Source organism: Phyllostomus hastatus, unplaced genomic scaffold (genome assembly GCF_019186645.2).
Source record: "Phyllostomus hastatus isolate PE091 unplaced genomic scaffold, TTU_PhHast_1.1 phas_scaffold_501, whole genome shotgun sequence".
NCBI classification, from domain to species: domain Eukaryota; kingdom Metazoa; phylum Chordata; class Mammalia; order Chiroptera; family Phyllostomidae; genus Phyllostomus; species Phyllostomus hastatus.
In genome coordinates, this window is record NW_025334033.1 from 10,450,217 (window position 1) to 10,474,010 (window position 23,794).

The following is a 23,794-nucleotide window of genomic DNA, read 5'->3' on the forward strand; positions in this document are numbered from 1 at the left end:
TCCCAAACCTTCCTGGGGGATGATCCCAAACTCATCGAAAACTACTGCATTAGAGTAAAGGAAGAGAGCAAAATCCGTGCAGCCAAACAACCTGTGTATAAAACCTGGCTGTATCCATTTATTAGCTATGTGTCTTGAGCAAGTAATTAATCTTCCGTGCTTCAGTTTCCACACTTATAAAATAAAAATAATACCGGTATAAATGTCATAGGGCTGTAATGAGGAATTAGAAAATCCATATAAAGTATTTTGCACAGAGCATGTATTAAATCTTTGCTATGTTTGGTTATCAGTATAATTATTTGCTTAATGACTACGTCTCCCAATTGAGTGTAAGCTCCATGACAGCCAGCAGGAACGTCTGCCTTGTTCGTCATTTTATTCCTACAACCCGCACACCCTCTGGTATAGAGGAGGTATTCAATATTTGTTGAATGAATAAATACAAATTAGCAAGACATTTGAAACAGAAATGTAAATAATAAAACTAAAATGTAACCACAATTGGCATCAGTTTAGGTTATACTACTAAGACACTTCATACAGGAACATCAGAATTTACACCAATGACACACATGCACGTGGAAGCACACCCAAGAGCCAGGCTGACAGTCACTGCCTCTGGGGAAGGAACGGAGGGCCTGGCGTTCAGGGATTTACTTTTCACTGTAGACCCTTCGGTACTTCCCAAAATTTAAGCTATATATATATATATATATATTCTTTTTTTTAATGTTTTAATTTTTTAATCGTGTTTTTTAAAAATGAAGGCTTTATGCCCAAGAACCAGGACTACATATGGTTCCATGTATGGAACTTTTTTGGAACTTCAGAAATCATCGAGAGGTTTGGCTTTCACACATTCTCAACTTTCAGAATGGCCTATTACAGACTATCACACTACACAGATCTACACTGATTTAATGGTAATCCAGAAAATCTGGTGTCATTAGATACTGATTACCTGTCCAAAAAGATACAAAGAACAATTTTACATTTATATACCAGTGTATACTTTATAAATATGGTGGGAAAAAAGCATGACAATGGAATTAAACAAAAATATTTAAGAGGTCTACCACCTTGAATTAATTTGAATCTCTCCAAACATCAAACTCCTCTTCTGTAAAACAAGAATAGCCCTGCTGGTGTGGCTCAGTGGGCTGGGTGTCTCCCAGCAAACCAAAAGGTCACTAGTTCGATTCTGATCAGAGCACATGCCCGGGATGCAGACCAGGTCCCCGGTTGGGGGTGTACCAGACACAACTGATTGATGTTTCCCTTGGACGTCAATGTTTCTCTCCCTCTCTTTCTTCCTCCCTTGCCCTCTCTCTAAAAATAAATAAATAAAATCTAAAAAAAAAATTGTTAAATGAGGCTACTGCCACCTCATTTTCAGGGATTCACTTTAAGTTTTTTAAAAAAGCAGCAGCAGTAGCAATTTCTTGCAGTTACCTCTTTTTACTAGTATGATTGGTAATACTAGTTGTTTCAAAATTTAGACGGTACAAAATGGTTTACATCTGATTTCAAGGGGAGAAATGCAATTTTCTAATGGAGGACTCACTTCCCACCTGAACCCGACAATCAATTGCAGCATCACTACTAGAGGAAAACCAGTGTGTGCAGCATGGCCTATGATATTGCCCCCAAAATGTTGGACCTGAATCTAATTAAGTATTTAGCTCTATATTCTAGTTCATATTAACAAATTAAATGATATAATTAGGAATCAATCAGATAAATCCAGATAACTAACCAGGTCTCTTCAACCAGTCATGTTGCAAAAAAGAGAAAGGGAAAAAGAGAGATAGAAAAGTAACTATTCTAGACTTTAAAAGACTTTGAGACAACCCAAGTGCAATGCATAGATTTAACTGGAAATCAAATAAAAAATGGTTGAAAAAGAGGGACACACTGTGAAAAATTTTAAGGGTTGGCTATTAGGTAATGTAGAGAAATTATTCAGGGATTATGATATTGAATTTTGCAGGAAAATGTTATTTTAATCAGATACATATATAAAGTATCTGAGGTGAAATGTCAGTGTCTTGCAACCATTCAAGGCCAGACAGGTTCACCCAGGATTCGGGCAGACAGAAGAACATACACGGAGCCGCAGAAATGCCTGACATGCCTTTATTCTGGGGTGGGGTGGTCCACTCGTGCTGTAATCCGAGTGCTGCACCAAGGGAAGTCCCAACTCCCTGATACGCTGAAAGCACACAAAGCCCACAAAGCCCACAAGGTGCCAAGATATTATACAACAAAGCATGATTCTGTGCATGCGGGCCCATTCCCAAGGTTATGGGAATGCTGTTTACCAGGCCCAGTGAAGGAGCCTGACTAACTCCATTTACCCCAGTCAGCAATAAAGGCAAAGGAAACAAAATATTAATAGATTTTAAAATCTGAGTGACCAATTTACAGGGGTTCAATATGGTATTTCCTCCACTTTTCTAAATGTTTAGTTTCCATAGTAAAAAAATATTCATAAGCTTACAGAAAAAATTATTCTCCTACTTCTGTTTCCCAGCCACCTCCAGCCACTGTAACAGTTTATGTATTCTTTCAGAAATATTCTATGCATATATATGCAAATACATATTTATTTTTCAGAACCACAAATAATTGTACAACCTCTTTTGCACTTATTTTCCCACTTACTATGTCTTAGAGATCACTCATTATTAAAACACAGAGAACTGCCCCATCTTTTTTTTTTTTAAATCATGTTCCTTTATGAGCCAAATAACCAGAAAAAATGTTTGGTTTTATCACCCTACATTTCTTTTTTTTTAAAGATTTTATTTATTTATTTTTAGAGAGGGAAGGGAGGGAGAAAGAGGTAGAGAGAGAAACATCAATGTGTGGTTGCTGGGGGCCGTGGCCTGCAACCCAGGCATGTGCCCTGACTGGGAATCAAACCTGCAATGCTTTGGTTCACAGCCCGCGCTCAATCCACTGAGCTACGCCAGCCAGGGCTCACCCTACATTTCTTACAGGAATTGTTATAACAGTTGTTTTGCAGTTACTTCCATGGATACTTTAAATGAAAAAGCTCTTTTAAGGTTTAAATTATAATAGCCTATACTTCTATAACACATTCATCAGACACTATTCTAAAAGCTTTACATATATAAACTCATTTAATCAATTCTTTCAACCTAGGAGATCCAGTCTTATTATTATGCTCATTTAATATATAAGGAAACTAATGTGCAGGATAGTCGACTGATGTGCCCAAAAACACAGACCTTGTAAACAGCAGAGCAGAATTTATATCCAGCAATCTGGTTTAGAGCCCACACTCAAACTACATCATTTTAGGGTGCTTGAGTCATAACTTTTTCTTTACTTCTAGTTTGTTTTTATTTTATCTTATTGGCTTTAAATAATTTTTATTTTTCAATGACATTTGGCACACAATATATTAGTTTCAGATGTACAACCCAATGATTATGCATCATATAACTTACTAAGTGATCGCCCTTATAAATCTACTACCCCTTGACACCATATGGTATATTAACTATATTCCCTGAGCTGTACTTTACATCCCCATGACTATTCCTCCTCAAACTTTTGGATGCTTTTTTCTTGTTGCTATTCTGATTGAGTGTTGTCTTTTTCCTTACCTTCCAAATCTCTGATTTACTTCATCTACTCTGCTTCATCAACTCTACTGCTGAACTTTTTTTTTTTTTTTAAGATTTTTAAAATTTAGGGCTTCAGGCCAAGATGGAGGCATAGACAGATATGCTTTGCTTCCTTGCTCAACCAAAAAGGATAACAACTAATTTTAAAACAAAAACCAACCAGAACTGGCAGAAAATTGAACCGTATGGAAGTCCAACAACCAAGGAGTTAAAGAAGAAACATTCATCCAGGGCGGTAGGAGGGGCAGGACAGGCAGCTGGAGCAGAGAGGACTGACCCAGCAGGTGAGGCAGCGGCTGGCAGACAGAAGGTCCCACATTTGAGTGTGCAAAGGTCAGGATGAACAACTGGGGAGCAAGAGTGACTGCACAATCCAGGGTTCCAGCACGGGAAACTAAAGCCTCAATACATCTGGCTGTAAAAACCTGTGGGGGTTGTGGCAGCACGAGAAACTCCCCGTCTCACAGGAGAGTCCACTGGCAGGAGCCACAGGGTCCTAGAATATATACCAGCCTACCCACCCAAGATTCAGCACCTGAAAGGGCACAATCCGCTTGTGGAAATCGAGGGAAGTGACTAAAAATGGGTCAAGAGCTGAGCAAGCAGCATTGTTCTCTGACCCCTCCCCCACATACAGCGCCACAATGCAGAGAGGTGGGTTGCCCAGCCCTGGCCAATACCTAAAGCGCTGCCCCTTACAATGTCACAGGTGCACCAGGACAAACAAATATGGCTCAAATGAAGTAAGAGATCAAAACTCCAGAAAAAGAACTAAGTGACGAGGAGATAGCCAACCTATCAGATGCAGAGTTCAAAACACTGGTAATCAGGATGCTCACAGAAATGGTTGAGTATGGTCGAAAAACAGAGGAAAAACTGAAGGCTATGCAAAGTGAAATAAAGAAAAATATACAGACAACCAACAGTGAAGGGAAGGAAACTGGGGCTCAAATCAAAGATTTGGAAGAAAAGGGATACATTTTCAACTATAACAGAATGAAGAAAGAAAAATTCAAAAAAATGAGGAGAGGCTTAGGAACCTCTGGGACAACTTTAAATGTTCCAACATCCAAATCACAGGGGTGCTAGAAGGAGAAGAGGAAGAGCAAGAAATTGAAAGCTTATTTGAAAAAATAATGGAGAACTTCCCCAATATGGCAAAGGAACTAGACATGCGGATCCAGGAAGCTCAGAGAGTCCCAAAGAAGTTGGATCCAAGGAGGAACACACCAAGACACATCTTAATTAAATTACCCAAGGTTAAACATAAGAGAGGATCTTAAAAGCAGCAAGAGAAAAAGAGACAGTTACCTACAAAGGAGTTCCCATAAGACTATCAGTTGATTTCTCAAAACAAACCTTACAGGCAAGAAGGGGCTGGAAAGAAGTATTCGAAGTCATGAAAGGCAAGGACCTACATCCAAGATTACTCTATCCAGCAAAGCTATCATTTAGAATGGAAGGTCAGATAAAGTGCTTCCCAGATAAGGTCAAGTTAAAGGAGTTCATCCTCACCCAACCTTTATTATATGAAATGTTAGAGGGACTTATCTAAAAAAAAGATGATCAAAACTATGAACAGTAAAGTGACAACAAAGTCACAACTATCAACAACTGAATTTAAAAAAAATACGAAAACAAAAAGAAACTAAGCAAACAAGTAGAACAGGAACAATATCACAGAAATGAAAATCACATGGAGGGTTATCAGCAGGGAGGAGACATGGGAAGAATGGGAGAAAAGGTACAGGGAATAAGAAGCATAAATGGTACATACAGAATAGACAGGGGCAGGTAAGAATAGTATAGAAAATGGAGAAGCCAAAGAACTTATATCCATGATCCATGAACATGAACTAAGAGGCAGGAATGCTGGAGGGAGTGGGGTACAGGGTACAGGGGGAATAAAGGGAAGAGAAAAATGGGACAACTGTAATAGCATAATCAATAATATATACTTTTAAAAAAGATTTTTTTTTAATTTTTTAAAGAGAGGGCATGGGAGGAAGAAAGAGAGGAAGAGAAACATCAATTGGTCATCTCTCCAATGTCCCCAACTAGGGACGGGGCCAAACACCCAGGCATTTGCCCTGACCAGGAACTGAACTAGCAACCTTTTGGTCGCAAGGACACTGCCCAACCTACTGATACACACAAATCAGGGCTACCAATTTGTACTTCTTAATTCCTTCACACTTTGCACCCATTCCCCCAACCCCCTTAAATCTGGCAACATCAAAATGTTCTCCGTATCTAGGAGTATGTTTCCATTTTGCTTGTTTATTTTGTTTTTTAGATTCCACATATAAGTGAAATCATGGGGCATTTGTCTTCCTCTATTTGTTTTAGTTAACACAATACCCTCTAGGTTCAGCCTTGTTGCAGATGGCAAAATTTCATTATTTAAATTAACTGCTGATAGATATGTATGTACTGCCATTTATTATTCATAGTTTTTATTTTTCTTCTTAAAAAATGTTTTCTGGCATTTCAATGCATTGTGGGTTTTTTTTGGTTTTGGTTTTTTTTAGAGAGAGGGAAAGGTAGGAATAAAGGGAAATACCAACATGTAGTTGCCTCTCCTGGGGACTGGCCTGCAACCCACGCATGTGCTCTGACTGGGCACTTCATGTAACCCCATTACGTCTCCTTTGATTGTAATGTATAAAATAAGGTGCAAAACTACCATTTTTCCTGAGCATTTTCTCAATCCATAGATGTTTTGCTTCCTGGTAATTGCCGTCAGTTTGCCCCAAATAAACTCATAAAAATCCTTACAGGTGTGGACGTTTCTGTTATGTTGACAGACCCAAGTGTATCTGGCACATGTAGTAGGTACTAAATAAATCCAAGTTGAATCTAATATTATCTTCCATTGTTTCATTTACTACCGAAGTTGAGAACAGGGCTTAAAACAAATTTTAAGGTTTCCCATGGAGTTCAGAACAGTACTAGTCTCTTACTAAGTGCTGAAAAGTTATTTTGGCTTGAGTTAATTATATATAAACTACTATAGTGAACAGCGCACTCATTTGCTGGGTAGCAGAAAAACTTGCCCTTAACTAATATGGCAGTCCCAAGTTGCTAAGAGACATGGTATCTCCAACTTCCCAAAATGACTTAATCTCAGACTTTCAAAATATGATTCTGACTCTCAAAGACGATTAAATGAAGCAGACTGAAGGGATAGTAGGATACAAAGCATTCTCTCCATAATTATGCACGAGATTCGGACTAAATATTAAATTGACACATAGTAAGCGCTCCATAATTCTATTACTAAGACGCATGCTACAGGGGGAGAGAAGACGGAAGGAGGAAGAACAGAGGCTGTCAGTCAGGAGAGGTCGAAAGATGTCCCTGACCTCAGACACACAGGCCTTTAAGCACTTGGGTGAATGGAGTACGGGCCGCGCCGGGGGCCTAAGGAGGTGAGCGGCCTTCCCTAAAGGTCAGGGATCCGCAGCCACGTTTCCTGCCGGGGCGGGGAGCAAGAGAGGAACGCCCCCCCAAGAATCTGTACCCCGAAGCCAGAGGCACCTCTGGCCAGTAAACCCGCGCAGGCTCCAGAAAAGACCATGATGCCCCGGCGCGCAGCCCGCAGGAGTAGAGACCGGCCGCGTCCTGCAGCACTAAACCTCCCTAAGGGGCAGACCACCGGACCCTTGGGCTCCCAGACGCCTCAACGCAGCCCGGACCCTGGATACTCACACTCACAGCCGACCCCTCTTATTCCATCAGGCCGCCGACGCCTGGGCGAGGGAGCTTCCCGATGCCCCCTCTGTTTCGGGTCGGCGGCCCGCTCCGGACCCGCTCCCCTCCCGCTCCCCGCCGGGCGCCGCCGCGGCCACCGCCCCCGCCCCCGCCAGCGCGCAGGCGCACAAAGCGATCGTCGCGCTCTTTCCCTCCCCCCCCCCGCCCCTTTGCATTGCGCTTTTCTCAATAATCTAGCTTTATTTGAACACGCGATAGTGAACAACGGACACAAGGAAAAGGTTTTACTCAAAAAAATCTTTCTCCCTCTCTCCCTCTCTCCCCCTCCCCCCTCTCTCTTTCTCTCTCTATCTCTCTCTCCCCCCTTCTCTGTCTAAAACTCAATATTTAAAAATTTAAATAAAAATTACCAAAAATTTTTTTAAAAGAATGAAAGACTCCCAAAGGCACCCTGGCTTGCGGGACAGCCCGCTGCACCGGGCACTCTTGTGATCAGCCTCCCTGACTTTTTCATTCTCTTTACTATCAATATCTCTAGGCCTTCCTCTTGCTGTTACTCTTTTCCTAAGTCTCCACCATTCCCATTAGGTAGTGGCAACAGTTTCAGCTAAATTTCCAACCACTCCTTCCTTGTAAAACTTCCTGTCGCTTAGCAGAAGTTAAAAAACCTATAGAACAGACAGACCTGAGTTCAGATGTTGACCTCGGCATTCATTTGTGACTTTGGACAAACTCACAAGTTCTCATGGAACTTCAGTTTCCTCAGAGTTAAAATTAAAATTATCTTATTTCTCAGGGTGTTACTAGTTTTGGGTGAGTAGACAATCCACCAATACCTGTGATTATATTCTTATTAATATCTATTGTTTATATTTTTTATTAAACATAGCTTATATTCATTCCCACAGAATACTATTTTAGTGACTAAAACTAGTCAGATAAACCAAATTACATTAAGATTGATAATAGTGTCAAGTGTTACTCCTCCTATATTATTGAGCCTCTAATTATATCTATGTTTAACAGGACCTTCAATGCCTCAAAGTAAGCAGCTCCCTCCAGCTATGTGTAAATCCAGATTTGCTTCTACAGGATTGAGCAACTATTCCAATTCTGTATTTGTGACATCACAAGTCCTTGAACCATTTGAGGCCTAGGGTATGCTGCTCAACCTACTCTCCTTTAAAGACACGCAGTGGAAGAACTGCTATGCCTTACAAACTCAAGGCCATAATCCAAGGAAAAGCTTATAGAAGACCACAGTCAGCTGTTGGTGAACATCAAGGTAATCCTCGATCACAATTTCTCAACCTTGGCACTACTGACAATGTGGAGATAATTCTAGTGCTGTGTTATGAATTGCAAGACATTTAGCAGCATTCCCAGGCACTAGATGTTTCTAGTACCCCCCCTTACATCTTCTCCCACCCGCCCACCCCATCATCTCAACAATCAGAAATTTCTCCAAACATTGCCAAATGCCCCTAGAAGGCAAAAATGTCCCTGGTTAAGGACCATAGCATTATACCAGTAACCATTGCAACCCTAAATAAACTCAACCATACATTTTCTCCAATTCCACCCTCAAAAAAGTGATTACTGCTTGAGAAAGCCACACAGGAGAGCAGAACAAGTGAGTTCATTTTACCGACTGTATACAGGTCCTCAACACTGTTTACTAGTCCTATTATTTTTCTATGACCAACTTGCTGTATCACCTTCTACAATATTCCAAATGTTCTCCACTTCCCTTAAAACTCCCAACCTTTTTTCTATCAACAGTTTCACAGAGAACACACCAAATGAGGTCACCAAATGAGAACTTCTTTAACTTCCTGTTACAAAACCTACAAACTTACACACAAATACTTCCTCCCTATATGATTGAGGAGGTATCTGTCTTCCAAGACATTCTTCCCAGCAGTGCTTTGGATTGCCTTTACTCTCATCATTTCAAGATCCTTTACCACTGACTATCACTTCTCTTCTTTTTTAATTGTATTTTTCCATTACCATCTATCCCCCTATACCCTCTTCCTCCTCCCCCACCCCTCCCCCTAGTCACTCTCTTTATTCAGCTATATTTTCTCACTTGTATCTTCCCTATCATACTTAAGTTTTTTCTGTTTTAATGCTACCAAAACTAAAAAAAAACAAAAAACATAAACAAAAATCTTTGACCTCTTGTCATCCTCTTTCCCACCTCCTCTCAAGGACAAACTTGCCCCCATTTCTGCATCTCCTCACTTCAAACTACTGCAGTCTATCTTTCAACCTCATGGTTCCACCACATCATTCTACCACACAGCTATCGTTAAGATCACCAATGACCTTTAAAAGATAATTTCTCAGGCTTCATCTTCCTTGACCCCTTAGGAATACACTACTCCTTTGAATACCTCTCTCTCTCCTTCCCTCCCTCCCTTCTTCCTCTCACAATTCCCAACACTGTTCTTCATTCTTAGGGGTGCTCGGAAGGATTCCTATACCTGCTTAAAACCCTTCAATGGTTCTCAGTGGTCATAGTATAAAGTACAGGCTCACTAGTCCAAACATGCAAGACCTTCCTAGATCTAGCCATGGCCAACTTGGGAAAAAATTTGTTTTAATCCTCACCTGAGGACATTTTTTCATTGTTTTTAGAGAGAGGAAGGGAGAGAGAGATGTGAGAGAGAAACGTCAAGGTGAGAGAGAAACATTGGTTGGTTACCTCACTACGCACCCTGACTGGGATAGAACCTGCCACCTAAGTATGTATGTGCCCTAACCAGGAGGACGCCACCAATTGAGCCACACCGACCAGCGAAATAGCCATAGCCAACTTTTAAAAATGTATTCCCCTCTTCACCCAGAGATATATGATGAGCTCTAAGCCTCTAACCAGGATGAACTACAAAGAATTTCCAGAAGTCTCTATGTTTTTCTTGGCACAAGCTGTTCCCAATGAACAGTCCGCAAAAGTCTGTCTTCCTCCCTCCTCAACTTCCTGAGGAACTCTATCCTTCATGATTCAAAAGTCACTTCCTCTGGGAACCCTTCCAGACACCCTTCAAAGTAAGGTGCTTTGTTCATTGTGTGTCAACGGTGTCCCGGATTTTCTATATGCCACACACTATATTCCATCCACTGTAGTTTGTATACATCTCCAGTCTAGATAGATCGAAAGACCCCGGAGGGCAGGGGAGGCATTCCATTCGCCTTCTTTCCGCAGCGTTCATCTCGCACAGTGCCTGGTACACGGTTTGCCCTCACTAAACGTTTGCTGCACTAACACTTCCCACCTTCCGGCAGAAGTCCAACTGTCCCGTTACGGGTGAGTCCCCAGGCTCTCCGCCAGCGTGGCAGGGATATTTAAACCCCCAGCATCGTGATTGGCTACAGCTGCAGGGGTGTGTCCACGCCCGCGGCGCCAAGAAATTGCGCCTGCGCGCGACTCTGACGCGCGCAGGCGCAGGAAGGGCGCAGATCTGAGTCTGGTAGTTCCCGAGCTTCTGTGGCTGGAGAGGAGTGACCGGAATTGCTTGGTGAGTCTCCAGGAGTGGGGCTGAGGGACCTGACTGAGTGAAAATTGAGATCGTGTCCCAAGAAGAAGTATACCGTGATGGTTGAAAAGTTGGCAGTGTCGGGCTTTAAGGAAAGAGGAGACTTTCTGACCCGGACTGGGCAGGTCGGGCCCGGAACGAGGATGCGAGGCGCTAAGAGACAGACTGTCAAGGGGCTGGCTGGCGTAGGAAGGTGGCGGGATGGTGGTTCTTTGACCCCTTCCTTGAACCAAGCTATGTAAGCTCCCACTCCTTCACCAACCATTCCCGTGAGTACAGTGATCAGAAAACTCTGTACTGGTTGTTTGAAGAAGGTCTCTTGAGTTTCGTGGCATTAAAGATTCCATGCTCTCTCGGAAAAGCCATTCTTACCTCGCCTGTTTACCCCAGACGTACGGAAAAAAGGATCGGTAAACCGAATTTCTTAATTAGGGATGGAGTAGTGGAGGACTGGCGAAATACTGGAAAGTACTGTTTTCACTTCGCCCTTCTTATTGTCATTAGTCACCACAGTGTCAGGAAGGGAAGGGTGAGGGTAGAGGAAATCGAAAGACACTCAAGTTGGGAAAAGAAGATGAGAAGGGAATATTACTTTAATACTTGTCATGTCTTTTGTGGGGGGGGGAGCGATTGGGAGAGGAGAGTTTGGATACTGGCAGCTTCTGACAGTGTTCCCTCAAACTTGTGAAAATAATGTAGCTTCTTACTAGCAGGTATTTCGAGAATTAAGAAGGCTATTAATTCCTTCATCTGTCCTGGTGCCCTTAAGACTGGTTTTCAGGTATTCCAGTAAAATTCTGCAGAAGTAGCCAGATGGAAGTGGTTCTCCTAAGTTCTTGCTCAGCCCGGATAACCATATTTGAAGTTCATGAGACATTATTAGGTAGAATACTTTGAAATTTAATCTTCAGATACCTCATACTAAAATTTTTTTGAATTAATGGAATTCAAATTAATGGAATTTGAATTAGTCACCAGCAAAATTGATGCCTAAGCTTCAATCCAGTGATCACTTGTCATTCATTCTTTTGGTAAGAGATAATGGAAAAAGAACACATTTATGTAAATATTACAAATATGGGAAGAAACACCTCTTTTCATATTACCATGCCCATTTGATGGATCATGTGAAAGTAAATAAAAGAATATTTATCAGTGTTTCTAGGATGTTCTTTATTTTAGGTGCTTGTATGTGGATATGCACTAGAAAATTGCTGTTATCTTAGTTTCAGAATAGGGATAACATTGTGCCATTGTTTTCTTAACTATAGTACACTCTTTCCTATAAGCAATAGAATTTCTATATGCATCTTAAGTGTTTGTTGATTTCACTCTAAATGAGCCTGAACTTAGTAACAGGCTCACTCAAGTAAAGGTCATATATTTTCTAACCATTCAAAACACAACATTGAACCAAGAAGGAAGAAAGAAAACAAATGAACGGAGAAAACAGGCCCTGTTCCTCATGGGACAGCTGTCAGTACTTGATTTATCACGAACCACATAGCATCATCATAAAATGTCTTTTAGAAGAGTATCTGTTATTATTTCACTTCATATTTTAATGGACTTCGAAAAAAATTATCTTTCAGAGTGATAACCTGTGAAATCACAGATTAGATTTATTTTATACCTTTTCTAGTAAATACGTGAATATTAAATACACAACTTTAGCGTATGTGACAACAAAACCATAGCCTGTTCTTGCTCTGCACTTTGGAAAAGACTGCTTTGGGGTCTAATCTATTCACTTTTAATAGATTAAAATAGACACAGTTCTGGCAGCCTATTTGGTTTCACCAGATGAAAACAGATTGGAATAGCAAAAGGAGAAAAGGATATTTACTCTTTGAGATTTTTGTGAAATCAGCTGCCTTTTTGTTGTTGTTTTCTTTTGATTAAGGCAATTTCTTTTCCTCCTGTGGTTCCTATGTCTTAAACAAACATTCTGGAAACCTATTTTTTAGCTGTGTTTGTACTCCACGTTATGTATGTGTGTAAGTTAGTGTTTATAACGCATGATGTTGTTTGAGTCCAGGAGTACTGAACTTTTTTACTCCAGTGCCATAATTTTGTTTCCAGGTCTGTAGACTGATAGGAGATGACAACGAGTGGTATTTTCTTTGTTGTGGTGGGTAGTGGCTTGAAACAGATGGATCCAGTGCCTCCAACAATTGGAGGAAGAGGGTTGTGAAGCCAGGAAACAGCATGTACTGTGTAATTTTAAGGTTGGAGGTGGTGCACTCATTTAAATTCACTGATATTTTGGTTTTGATTTTAATTTAGGTTGTGTTGCTACTAAAATATTTAAATCCACTGATCACTATATTTTTCTGGAACTCCCTCATCTTATTGATTTTGTGAGTTCTATAACTTGGATTTAGTTTGTTTTAAAATTATTTTAACAATGTTTTTACAGTTGAGATTACCTTTAGATGGCTCTTTGATGCTTATAAAATCAAATCCAAACTTAGTATAGAATACAAAACCCTTTTATAATCTGGCTTTTGCCTGCCTTTTAAAGCCATCATGCCCCACTTGTATGTGCATTAAGTTCTTGTATGACTATTGAGGCCTTACATTGTGGTACTTCTTTGATAGTCTAAAATCACATTTTTTTTAGAGTTGATCATGCTTGGTTTTTCACTTTGAAATAATAATTATTATGAAAAATTATAATAGCTTTATTGAGCACTATGTGACATTGTGACAGCCAAATGCTTTTCATGAACAACATTTGAAGCATTATATTCTCATTTAATGAGAAAACTGAATCACAGAGAATTTAAGAAACAGTGAGGATTTGAAACCATTATGCATCCAAATATTGGGCACTTAACTACTACACAGTATTGCCTTTTATATAAACAAAAATGCCACTCTTTAAATCTGTGGGGGGGATATCCTTTTCCAGGGACCTGAGTACTTATGCTTTCTGTCTGTGGCATCTTACTGCTGGTATCAGAATATTTGAGAGCCTAACCAGAAAGCTTCTAGTTTTCAGTGGTGTGGGTGAGTGTTTTATTCTGGCAAGGTGAAGCCTTGCCAGTGATCTCCACTTCACACATGGTGTCTCCTGGGCAGATATCATACTTAGTCTGCCAGAGTGTGCCTCTCTTCCCTGGAAAAGGAATGCTGCATTCTGGAACCTCCTTATTTTTTATACAGCACATCCTTTTTCTGTTCTCATAGTCTTTCTTTTAGACAGGGTCAGTGTAATTGCTTAGTTGATTATAATCACATCTAGATCTGCCTTCTCAGGATTATACTCTCTTCGCTTAGAGTAAAATTGTGGAAGTTGCAAGGTTAAGCAGAACTTGAAAACTAGGTGTTGGTCATCACCTAGTTTTTAAGTTATAATAGGTGCTTCTGTAAAACTGAAGTGTAATTTTGGTCTTTTTGTTTCATGACTTTTGGTGGTACTTTCTTACTCATGTGCTTGAATCATGTGCTTCAGTGCTTTTTGAAACCAAGATGTTTAATAGATATGGTTTAGTGGTGTAGTTACATTTGCATTGTCTGGGGGGCCTTGACACAAGAATAGATAAAGTTGTTCCTGCAGAAGGAAGTTGAAAGAAAACTTGAAAGAGGAAGTAAAAGGAGGAAACTAACCTTAACATAAACAGGACTCTTATTGAAGTGCCTTCAGGAAAAATTAAATTTCCTAACCAGAGCATGGATTCTTTTTGGCCTGACCTAGAGTATTTAGAATATTTTGGAATTCTGTGCCCCTGTACTTTTTGCGTATGTATGTGGATATTTCCCTTTTTCCTTCCTCCTTTCCTTCCTTACTTTCTTCCTTATATGTGAATCTAAGAGCAAAAATATATTTCTAAAAAGAAACTAAATTCTTTTACCCAATAAGTAATGGTCTATATCTGAATTTCTGCTTTGTTTTCTATAATTCTTTCTTCCATTCCATCCATTCATTCTCATTACTTATCTCTAGAGTCTTCAGAAAAGAGCTGCTTAGGTGTATTGTGCATATACTTGTATGTCATTGGGTGCTTAGAATGGTACCTCATAACTCACGGCATGAGAGGCAAAGGTGAGGTAGGCATGATTGGCAAGGCTTCACCTGCCTGAACAAAATATTCATCCAGATATTTTGGCTCTGATTCTAAGTTTACCTAGAAGCTTTCTGATTAGCTTCTCAAACATTCTGATACCAGGAGTTAGACACTGCCGATAACGAACATAACAAATAACATGAGTACAAATGCTCAGTTCCTTAATAATGGTCATTTCATGATCATTATAACTGTCCTTTCATAAGTCTTTACTCTGTGCTAGGCACTGTACTAAGCACTTTATATATTAACTAATTTTATGTCTGAAACAACCCTGGGAGGGAGAACTGTTAACCTAATGAATGAGGAAACTGAGACTTGAATAGGTTAAGTAAATTACCTGGGTGTCAGAGCTGGGATGAATTTGAGGTCTGTCAGAGTCTATGTTATTAACCACTATATGAAGGTCACTCAACACTATTTTTTAAATTATCTCACCTTATCCAGAAGTAGCAAACTTAGTCACAGGAAAATTGATAACTGAAATCATACTCAACCCAACTAGATCTTGACAGTAGTTCACATGGCCTTAGCCTTAGACTAAGAAGACCAGCCTGGTAGAGAAGGTAGAATTATGTTCATAAAACAACTAGAAAACTGAAAAAAAAAAAAAGAAAAAGAAAAACTATATATTTGGATGCATTGGAACAGTGCTTTGTTTTTTGTATCCTAAATGAGTACAAATTGAGATTTATGATACATTACAATGTATCATAAAATACACATTTCAAAAGAAATAAGGGTAGTTTTCTTGACATCAGAATATGTTTCCTTACTTGATAGTAGGTGCATGAAAAATGTTTGGAATGAATTAAGAGGGATATATAGTCTAAGAGTAGGGTTTCTTTCTGCCAAGCCTACAGACTGGGCAGGTACTGACTCCTCATTGCTCCTCCTCTGGCAGTGTAAATGACGTTTCACCTCTCTCTCAGGGAGATCATTTTAGCTAGATGGTAGTTTTCACCACATTCTCTTCCAACAGCCTGTACCGCAGTTTTCCTCTTCTTTTGGGCTCTGGTGTGGCTCGCCTTCCTAAGACAACAGGCCTCTGCAAATAACTGCTTTCTATTCCTCAGCTATCATTCAAGTCTGTTCGAAGAAGGCCCCCAACCCCCACCCTTTCCCACAACCAGTGAGGATTGTGTATTACAGAAAAAGCCAGAGGAGTTGCATTTTATTCTCTTAGCATACAGAAGTTGAGCTAGGTGATCTCTAAGGTTTATTTCTCTTCAGAGACAATTCTCTGAGGTGAGAATTAAATAGAGACATTGTTCCCAGATAATTGATTGGTTAATTAAGTAGAAATTTCTGTAGACTAGTATTTTCTAAATGGTGTTCCATGGAATCCTGTTGCTTTGGGATTAATAAAACATTCTTGGAGGGAAGGATTTTATGGCCATCTACATTTGACTGGGATAGCCACCGTTAAACAGATGCCTTCACTGCTTCAGAACTTCTGATTTCCCACCAATAATTTAATTATCCATCTAGTCAGGAAAAATAAAAACTAGTAGGTTGGGAGATATAAGAACTAAACACCTTATTGTAGAAAGTCAGTGGATGATATCCATAATTAAAAATATCAAGATAGAAATGCTATAAGTATATGATTTAAAAATGTTGGGTTGAACACCATAACAACTAGTACTATTGAAAAATTTGCCTCTGGGGTCCTGGGAGCAGGAATTGGTTTGGGACAGGAAGGAGGGCAGGGGAAGTGCTATTTATTGCTATTGTGGAACTATTTTTTCTCATTTGGTTAAAATTAAATATGGAAGAATATAAAATCTTCAAAACTAAATTTTACTGGCTGAATAACATTGTCATATATATGGTAAATTAGTCAAATCACCTATCATTGGTTATTTAGATCACATCAATATTTTTAACATTATAAATAATACTGGGACTAACATTTTTGTCTATATTAGTGATTTTCATGTAGATTACCAAGTGGGAAATGGCCAGAGTGGGAATATTTAAAATTTTCTTCTATATATTGCATTATCATTTGAAAGTTTTTTTAAAATTAGCATTTTGTTTTTAAAATTAGCATTTTATTAAATAATGGTCAAGAAAACTTTATGAGAGTTAGAATTGAAATACCCACAGACATCCTGGAGGCTGGAAAAATAATATTTATATCAATATTAATTGTATCATTTGGAGATTTTAGAATTTTTCATCTCCTTTCTTCTCCAGGAAGATAACTTTTAAGATCCAAGTACAGCCTTGGCCAGGTGGCTCAGTTGGTTAGAGTGTATTCCAATATGCCTGGGTTGCTGGTTCCATCCTCGCTTATTAGGGCACTTATAAAAGTCAACCAATGAATGCATCAATAAGTGAAACAACAAATAAATGTTTCTCTCCTCCCCCTTCCTCCATTCCTCTCTCTAAAATCAATCAATAAAATTTTTTTTAAAGATCCAAGTACAATCTGTGTTTACAACAACTTCTTGGAATTCTGAAAACATACCTTTTCATATTTTTAAAAGGGAAAAGAGTCCAAATTTTCTTTTGTCTAAACAGAAAAAATTTTTTTGACTGGCACTCCTGGCTATTTTTCATGATCAATCAAAGGTTTGTAGTTATTGCATAACTTTTGCTGCTCTTGAAGAGTATTCTGAAACCTGTTTACAAAACCAGTGTATGTTATAACTTTTCTAATGTTAAAGGTAATAAAGTTCTTTTTTTGTGGGGGGGCTCTGCATGCAGGACTGCCCCGGCCGCCACTGAGGAGAATAACTCTACCAAGACAGGATCTGTTTGGGGAGAAAAGGTGGCCGATCTCTCAAAGGAGAAGGGCCAAAAGCCTTTTCCTCAATGGGCTTTTATTGGGTTCGTTTGCACAAGAATACAGGTAAATCTCATTAATCATTGCCAGGCAGTAAGGATCAAACAATAGATAATAAAGAACCCTGAGGGCCTATTTTGAGTCAAGGTCAGATAGGTAAAGAGCTATAAAACTTGGAGGAACAAGCTTACTTCTTGCTTGGACCCTTATCATTTAATTGAGAGCATCTAAACAAAGCAGATTTCACAGGATTTTACATATTCTTTCTTAGGCCTGATTGCCCAGGGAACCGTCCTTTCCAGCACAGGGCTGTACCACCCTCTGTCATTGTTTCAGGCTTAAGTCAGGCAGGGGAAGTAAGGCAGCCAAGAGATTAGGAGACTTCTCACAGACAGGATGAGAACTCAGGCTTTGTCAAAGCCGAGGGGTGAAGGTCTATCACCCCCTTTTGCTGTAGCCCCCCAAGTCCTTCCTTGGGGGCCTCCCATGTGGTTGTGCCTGTCTTAGGTCGATCCCCCCTCTGGGGAATCTTACCCATCATTGGCTAACCAACCAAGCATTGGGGGCCAGTTGTGGATAAAGTAAAAGGAGCAGAAGCAGTGCTCCTGCCAGGGAAATAAGCTTTGTCTCTTTAGTGGCTTACGGTCCAAAGGTCACCCACTCAGCCTTAGCCTTGCGGGGGTTACAGCTTCTGAAACCAGGCCGGGTGGTTCTCAACACTTCTTATAGAAACTTTAGAAAATACATTATTATGTAAGGCAAATAAATATCATCTGTAAAATTTTTTAAAATGTTTTTATTTCATCTCATTTAAGATGGGGTAAAGGCTATTTTTTTGGCCTTTAGTTTTGAAAGTATACATATTTTGCTCTGGCTGGTGTAGCTCAGTGGATTGAGTTCTGGCCTGCAAACCAAAGGTCACTGGTTTGATTCCCAGTCAGGGTACATGCCTAGGTTGTGGGCCACGTCCCCATTTAGGGGCAAGGGAGAGGCAATCATACACTGATGTTTCTCTCTCTCTCTTCCTCCCTCCTTTCCCCCTCTAAAAATAAATAAATAAAAATCTTTATTTAAAAAAAAGGAGTGACAAGTGGAAGTCATGTATTGGGTCCATCCTCTTCAATCAATCAATCAATCATTCATACCTACATATTTTAAGTTCTAAGTCCTTTTTTCATTTCATTTCTAAAGTCTTTTTTCTTCATATTCCTTCTCTCCAATAATATTTTCATTTTCTAAATTAATGTAGATAATCTCAGGTCTAAATTATTATAAAACAGCTGAAAACTGATTACTCTGGTCTTTCCAGTTCTCCATTTAACTGCCTTTGCATCTGGAAGAGATCAGATTTCATGGTTTTATTGTTTTGTTGTTGTTGAGTTTATTGGGGTGATATTGGTTAATAAAATTATATAGGTTTCAGGTATACAATTCTGTAATACATCATATGTATATTGTATTGTGTGTTCACCACCCCCCATCAAGTCTCCTTCCATCTCACAGTTTTATTAAGAAAGCATCAGGAAAGATGCTTAGCCTATTTTCTGATATTCAGTACTTCCTACTTTTTTTTAAATCTTCACCCGAGGACATGTTTATTGCTTTTTAGAGAGAGAGAGGAAGGGGGAGAGAGGAGAAATCTCAATGCAAGAGAGAAACGTTGATTGATTGTCTCCCATACATGCCCGACTAGGGATCGAACCCATAACCTATATATGTGCTCTGCCTGGGAATCGAACTCGCAACCTTTTTGGTGTATAGGACAATACTACAACCAACTGAACCACCCAGCTGGGGCTCAGCACTTCTTACATCATCTTATATTTGCTAAGGGTAGGTGCATCCAACAGGAAAACTTTACAAGACCATGAGCTATCCTTGGTGTCAGAATGGATTCAAACTTGAATATTGAGTCTGCTCTTTACTACCTCAGTCACTCTGGGAAAATTACTTAAACTGAGCCTTAGTTTCCCATCTATAAAATAGAGATAATGATGTGCTATATAAATATTTAGTAGGGTGTATGACATAAACTAGGTATTCAATGAACATTTCTTCCTCTTCACTCCCCGCAAGTTTTAAAATAGAAAAGAAGTTAAGAATATATTAGGAATCTTCTGGTAAGCCCAAATGGACCATAATAAAGGAGATAAGGTACAAAAGCTCCGAGGAAAATTATTTTCTTCTCAAAGGCACACGATTAGCATAGTATATTAAGTCCCCAGAGCACTGGAAAATGACACATATTTAATCTATCAGTTTGTATCTGAGAAAAGTGAGTTTAATAGGATCTTCCTGTCAAGTGATACTTTGTTTTCCTCCCCCTCTCATTCCCCTAATTCTCTTTACTCCCAACATTCTGGATAGCCCTTTCCTGACTGCATGAGCAGAACTACTGGAGATAATAATAAATGAGAGTTGAGCTGTGGTAGGCAGTCAGGCAGACATGAGCAGAACAAGGAGGGCTGGGCACAGAAGGTCACCAGGGTGGAAAGCCCCAGATGCCTAGCAACAGGCAAAACTGGGAAAACAAGGACCTGGCCCCCCAGGGTGACCTTTTCTCCCCTGGCATTTCACTGGTCATGTGTCATGCAGTTTAGACCGCCTTACTTTTCATATCCCTAGTCATGTGGCTCAGACCCTCCCCTGACCTTTTCTTCCTAGGCATGTTACTGGTCATGTGTATTAGAGCTCCTTAGAGGGGGAATGAAAGAGAGGGCCAGAGAAATAACCCTTAAGCATTAAGCCCTGCAGGACAATGAAGTTTTGACTTGTATCAAATACATCTAGGCCTCAGTTGTGTTTTAACTCCAGGCCGAGAAAAGCAGCAAAACCAGACAAGCAACTCCAAGACAGACCTCAGAACCAGGTGCACTGACTAATGACCCTCACCCCATGCAAACCGATATATGGAGACCCGGATCCTAAAGGGACACATTTGGAAAGTTGATGAATATTCTATTAGGATCCCCCTAGGACCATCCCTAAAATCTCCACTTTTGAAAGCCTTTAGGACAGAGGACTGAGCATCCCCCTTTCTTTCCCTCAGTTGTGTTACTTTTACCTTTCTCCTAAGCTCCAAGGGCCCCTTCTTTTGCTTCTGTAACTTGTTTCCTGAGCCCATTTCTTCTACTACTCACTTCTACTTCTCAACTTTCTAAATAAACTTTCTTTTATAGTTTGAGTCTTAGCTCTGAATTCTTCTTAGCCAGAACTGAAGTACTGAGGTTGCTGAACCAAGGTCCGGTCTGACTCTTATCCGATAAGGACCAGCCCAAAGCAGGCCTGCCTCAGGCTGGCCTGTAGTGTGTGGATTCTTAACTTTGTGTAGGATAGATTTCACGGCATGAGTCCAGGTGATTTTGAGAGTACATTTATTAAAACTGGGAACAGTGAAACAAAGGGAGGACTTAGGGCAGAAGAAGCAACAGCAGAGAGCTTAGGTGGTTCTGCTTTGGCTCCCTAGGAACTTTGTAAGAAAGAAGTCAGCCAAGGCACACCAGCTGTTAGCTCGTGGGGAAGTAAGAGAAAGGGGGCCTGGGAGATCAGGGGATAAGCCTGGGAGGAGCTGCTGCCACCCACTGCCTTCCTGGTTGCAAGTCTTGTGGCTACCCTTAGAGTTTAAGAGGAAGTAAAATGTTTATGCCCAAGAAGAGGGGTATGGGCAGGGCAAACTCTGGGGAGGGCCCACGCTGATATCCTTTGTTTTGAGGGTTTTAGCAGAATATTCATCAGCTTTCCAAATGAGCATATAGGGGATTTAGGGATTATTGTTTGGTCTATTTTACTTTTATCTTGGGTCTGTCTGGCTCTGATGGTTTTTTTGTTATTTGTTCTTCTGACTTCATCTGTCCTCAGGTTTACCTGGCATAAATGGCACTAATTGGGTCTCTGTATCTGTTTTCCCTGACTAAGTTGATTTAAGATATATATTCTCTGGTTAGAAAGGAGATGTATAAACCATTTGCTCTTAAGTGTCCTTGGTTACGGAAGATGAGGTCTTGTTATTCACTAACTGGCTGTAAGTTCAAATTGTTTGGCCTCGTTTTGTTTTCTTGCCTCTGTTTCCCTACTCCACTTGCCCAGGAATTTTCCTAACTTCTTACCATCCTACCTCAACTCCACCTGGTATGTTCTCACTGCCAGCAAAGCTATATAGCTAATTCTAGATTGTACCCTGCCTGACACTTATGACCAGTTTAGTAGAGGCTAATAAAGACAAAGTATTCTTTGTCTCTTTGTCCTTCCTCTTACAATTCTGCTTTGTCTCTTTTATTCCCATTTACTATAATCGTGTGCTCAACACCCTTAAGAATCCAGAGTAGAGAAGTCTTAGGAAGCCTGTGTCCTGATGTCAGCCTGCCAAACATGTGAGAGCTTTACAGAAGTCTGTTTCCTATCGAGTGTGTCATCTGCTCAGGGAGGAGAAAAAGTACTGGGAAGCACTTTTGAGTTCACCAAAAGGGTGTGTCCTTCAAAATGATCCTGTTGCCATGCCAGTAGTGACAGTTCACATCCGCCTCTCAGCTGCATATGCTGTTTTTTTCCTGTGATAATTAGAAAGCAGGACTCTTGGAATCTTCAAGTTTGACAGAAGCCAGTTTTGCATTCAAGCCGATCTTTGAACCTACATGGAGTTTTGCTCACTTTTAATAGGCAGATAGCAGATAATGACTTTTAATTGGCAAAAATCACCTCTAGGAGTAGAATCACTAATTTATATAATTTGAAAGATCTGGGCTTACTTACTCCCAAAATGGCTTTCTACCCATGGGATATTGGAAAACCTGACCAGTGGTGGCCTTCTCAGGCACTAATTGATTAATGTGTCTTACTTTTCTTATCACTTCCTGCTTTGTTGGCATTTGAGAGATGGATAACTTTGGAGCATACTGCCTGGGAAGTACAGGCTTTGAAAGGTATCTTGTTGGGGCTCTGGGAAGTGATGGAGAAGCACAGGTTGCCTGGACAGGAGAAGGGGGTATTGCAGAAAGGAAAGGTTACAAAAATCGAGATGAGAAGGTACAAAAGCAACTGTCTTTTTCATAATTGTAACTAAAAGAGGTGGATGAAAGAGAAACTGTAGCATGAACATGTGTGTGTTGAAGCCAAAGGCTCATAAATAGTTAGCAAAGTATTAAAGCATATGGTTCCATTTATGATTATATCTAATTAATGATCAGTTCTTAATTCAAGAAAGGCCTTTCTGTCTTGATTATACATCTTAGAATATGAACCTTTTGCCAGGTCCACAGTCCTACTATGGTAAGTAAGGTATGAAATTAAATTTGTATCTTTTTGCAATAATGATAATTAATATTATTACTTTTTGTGAGGATTAACAGCTTTAATCACGACTCAGAATCTTAATTAAACTTTAAAAAAACAAAAAGTGCCCTGGTCAGGTAGCTCAGTTGGTTAGAGCATCGTCCTTATATGCCAGGGTTGCATCCCTGGTCAGTGCACATATAAGAATCAACCAATGAATACTTAAATAAGTGGAACAACAAATCAACATCTGTCTCTGTCTTCCCTGCCGCCGCCTCATCCCCTCACCACCTTTCCCCTTTACCCCCTCTCCTGCTACCCCTTCTCTTTGTCTGAGTAAATAAAAATAAATAAGTAGACCTAAGGTCAAGATGGCAGTACAGATAAACACAGCTCACCTCCTCCCACAACCACATCAAAATCACAACTAAATAGAGAACAACCATCACTCAGAACTGTCAGAGATCGAGTTAAATGGAAGTGTGACAACTACGGAATTAAAGAAACCACACCCATTGTGAGGTGGGGAGAGCAGAGATTCGGAACAGATTGGTCCCACATCCACGTGTGGGGGATAAAAATTCAGGGGGGATATCTTGGGAGTGAGGAGTCCCAGTGCCACACCAGGCCCCCCAGCCCAGGGTTCCAGTACAAGGAAGATAAGACCCCATAACTTTTGGCTGCAAAAAACAGCAGGGATTGAGTTGGTAGTAGAAACTTCTGGAGTCCCAAGCAATTCCCCTTAAA

At 40.1% G+C, this 23,794-nt stretch overlaps 2 protein-coding genes across 4 annotated transcripts in view; one reads left to right on the top strand and one right to left on the bottom strand.

Moving 5' to 3' along the window:
- The window catches only part of ZNF106 (zinc finger protein 106), a 58,801-nt gene extending 51,290 nt beyond the window's left edge, over positions 1 to 7,511 (bottom strand). For both annotated transcript variants that reach the window (XM_045823369.1, XM_045823368.1), the window contains exon 1: positions 7,371 to 7,511. The gene's annotated coding sequence lies outside the window, so the exon portion shown is untranslated. The remainder of the gene's footprint in view (positions 1 to 7,370) is intronic.
- Positions 7,512 to 10,768: 3,257 nt separating this feature from the next.
- The window catches only part of SNAP23 (synaptosome associated protein 23), a 32,685-nt gene continuing 19,659 nt past the window's right edge, over positions 10,769 to 23,794 (top strand). For both annotated transcript variants that reach the window (XM_045822204.1, XM_045822205.1), the window contains exon 1: positions 10,769 to 10,897. The gene's annotated coding sequence lies outside the window, so the exon portion shown is untranslated. The remainder of the gene's footprint in view (positions 10,898 to 23,794) is intronic.